Source organism: Mixophyes fleayi, unplaced genomic scaffold (assembly GCF_038048845.1).
Source record: "Mixophyes fleayi isolate aMixFle1 unplaced genomic scaffold, aMixFle1.hap1 Scaffold_2085, whole genome shotgun sequence".
Taxonomy (NCBI): Eukaryota; Metazoa; Chordata; class Amphibia; order Anura; family Limnodynastidae; genus Mixophyes; species Mixophyes fleayi.
In genome coordinates, this window is record NW_027446291.1 from 1 (window position 1) to 2,500 (window position 2,500).

Here is a 2,500-nt window from a genome sequence, read left to right on the forward strand (position 1 = left end):
GCATTGAAGGAAGCCAGAACAAGAGAGAAAAAAAAAAGTACCAACCAGGCCCGGACCTGCTTAGCTTTCAAGATCAGACAAGATTGGGCTTGTTCAGGGTGGTGTGGCTGTAGGTATTGGTTTCCTATTGACCTACATCTCTTATACATCTCAAAACCAGCATTGAAGGAAGTCGGAACAAGAGAGAAAAAAAAAAGGGCCTACAGCACCTGGTATTCCCAGGTGGTCTCGCATCCAAGTACTAACCAGGCCCAGCGCTGCTTAGCTTCCAAGATCAGACAAGATTGGGCTTGTTCAGGGTGGTGTGGCTGTAGGTTTTGGTTTCCTATTGACCTACATCTCTTATACATCTCAAAACCAGCATTGAAGGAAGTCGGAACAAGAGAGAAAAAAAAAAGGGCCTACAGCACCTGCTATTCCCAGGTGGTCTCGCATCCAAGTACTAACCAGCCCCGGCTCTGCTTAGCTTCCAAGATCAGACGAGATTGGGCTTGTTCAGGGTGGTGTGGCTGTAGGTATTGGTTTCCTATTGACCTACATCTCTTATACATCTAAAAACCAGCATTGAAGGAAGCCGGAACAAGAGAGAAAAAAAAAAGGCCTACAGCACCTGGTATTCCCAGGTGGTCTCCCATCCAAGTACTAACCAGGCCCGTCCCTGCTTAGCTTCCAAGATCAGACGAGATTGGGCTTGTTCAGGGTGGTGTGGCTGTAGGTATTGTTTTCCTATTGACCTACATCTCTTATACATCTAAAAACCAGCATTGAAGGAAGCCGGAACAAGAGAGAAGAAAAAAAGGCCTACAGCACCTGGTATTCCCAGGTGGTCTCCCATCTAAGTACTAACCAGGCCTGGCTCTGCTTAGCTTCCAAGATCAGACGAGATTGGGCTTGTTCAGGGTGGTGTGGCTGTAGGTATTGGTTTTCTAATAACCTACATCACTTATACATTTTAAAACCAGCATTGAAGGAAGCCAGAACAAGAGAGAAAAAAAAAGTACTAACCAGGCCCGGACCTGCTTAGCTTTCAAGATCAGACGAGATTGGGCTTGTTCAGGGTGGTGTGGCTGTAGGTATTGGTTTTCTAATAACCTACATCACTTATACATTTTAAAACCAGCATTGAAGGAAGCCAGAACAAGAGAGAAAAAAAAAAGTACTAACCAGGCCCGGACCTGCTTAGCTTTCAAGATCAGACGAGATTGGGCTTGTTCAGGGTGGTGTGGCTGTAGGTATTGGTTTCTTATTGACCTACATCTCTTATACATCTCAAAACCAGCATTGAAGGAGGCCGGAACAAGAGAGAAAAAAAAAAGCCTACAGCATCTGGTATTTCCAGGTGGTCTCTCATCCAAGTACTAACCAGGCCCAGCCCTGCTTAGCTTCCAAGATCAGACGAGATTGGGCTTGTTCAGGGTGGTGTGGCTGTAGGTATTGTTTTCTTATTGACCTACATCTCTTATTCATCTAAAAACAAGCATTGAAGGAAGCCGGAACAAGAGAGAAAAAAAAAAAGGCCTACAGCACCTGGTATTCCCAGGTGGTCTCCCAACCAAGTACTAACCAGGCCCGGCCCTGCTTAGCTTCCAAGATCAGACGAGATTGGGCTTGTCCAGGGTGGTGTGGCTGTAGGTATTGGTTTTCTAATGACCTACATCACTTATACATTTTAAAACCAGCATTGAAGGAAGCCAGAACAAGATAGAAAAAAAAAAGTACTAACCAGGCCCGGACCTGCTTAGCTTTCAAGATCAGACGAGATTGGGCTTGTTCAGGGTGGTGTGGCTGCAGGTATTGGTTTCCTATTGACCTACATCTCTTATACATCTCAAAACCAGCATTGAAGGAAGTCAGAACAAGAGAGAAAAAAAAAAGGGCCTACAGCACCTGGTATTCCCAGGTGGTCTCGCATCCAAGTACTAACCAGCCCCGGCTCTGCTTAGCTTCCAAGATCAGACGAGATTGGGCTTGTTCAGGGTGGTGTGGCTGTAGGTATTGGTTTCCTATTGACCTACATCTCTTATACATCTAAAAACCAGCATTGAAGGAAGCCGGAACAAGAGAGAAAAAAAAAAAGCCTACAGCACCTGGTATTCCCAGGTGGTCTCCCATCCAAGTACTAACCAGGCCTGGCCCTGCTTAGCTTCCAAGATCAGATGAGATTGGGCTTGTTCAGGGTGGTGTGGCTGTAGGTATTGCTTTCCTCTTATACATCTAAAAACAAGCATTGAAGGAAGCCGGAACAAGAGAGAAAAAAAAAAAGGCCTACAGCACCTGGTATTCCCAGGTGGTCTCCCATCCAAGTACTAACCAGGTCCGGCCCTGCTTAGCTTCCAAGATCAGACGAGATAGGGCTTGTCCAGGGTGGTGTGGCTGTAGGTATTGGTTTCCTAATGACCTACATCACTTATACATTTTAAAACCAGCATTGAAGGATGCCAGAACAAGAGAGAAAAAAAAAAGTACTAACCAGGCCTGGACCTGCTTAGCTTTCAAGATC

At 45.7% G+C, this 2,500-nt stretch overlaps 4 non-coding genes and 5 pseudogenes across 4 annotated transcripts; all 9 read right to left on the reverse strand.

Annotated features, from left to right (window-relative positions):
- Positions 1-197: 197 nt before the first annotated feature.
- Positions 198-316, reverse strand: LOC142121032 (5S ribosomal RNA; annotated as a pseudogene).
- An 82-nt stretch (positions 317-398) lies between these two features.
- On the reverse strand, positions 399-517 carry LOC142121094 (5S ribosomal RNA; annotated as a pseudogene).
- An 81-nt stretch (positions 518-598) lies between these two features.
- Positions 599-717, reverse strand: LOC142120974 (5S ribosomal RNA). The gene has a single exon (XR_012683854.1). It is a non-coding gene; the product is annotated as a 5S ribosomal RNA (ribosomal RNA).
- Positions 718-798: 81 nt separating this feature from the next.
- Positions 799-917, reverse strand: LOC142120980 (5S ribosomal RNA; annotated as a pseudogene).
- A 397-nt stretch (positions 918-1,314) lies between these two features.
- Positions 1,315-1,433, reverse strand: LOC142121028 (5S ribosomal RNA; annotated as a pseudogene).
- Positions 1,434-1,515: 82 nt separating this feature from the next.
- Positions 1,516-1,634, reverse strand: LOC142121084 (5S ribosomal RNA). Its single transcript, XR_012683864.1, has one exon. It is a non-coding gene; the product is annotated as a 5S ribosomal RNA (ribosomal RNA).
- Positions 1,635-1,875: 241 nt separating this feature from the next.
- LOC142121066 (5S ribosomal RNA) lies at positions 1,876-1,994 on the reverse strand (annotated as a pseudogene).
- An 81-nt stretch (positions 1,995-2,075) lies between these two features.
- On the reverse strand, positions 2,076-2,194 carry LOC142120855 (5S ribosomal RNA). Its single transcript, XR_012683769.1, has one exon. It is a non-coding gene; the product is annotated as a 5S ribosomal RNA (ribosomal RNA).
- Positions 2,195-2,262: 68 nt separating this feature from the next.
- On the reverse strand, positions 2,263-2,381 carry LOC142120920 (5S ribosomal RNA). The gene has a single exon (XR_012683829.1). It is a non-coding gene; the product is annotated as a 5S ribosomal RNA (ribosomal RNA).
- Between the last annotated feature and the right edge of the window lie 119 nt (positions 2,382-2,500).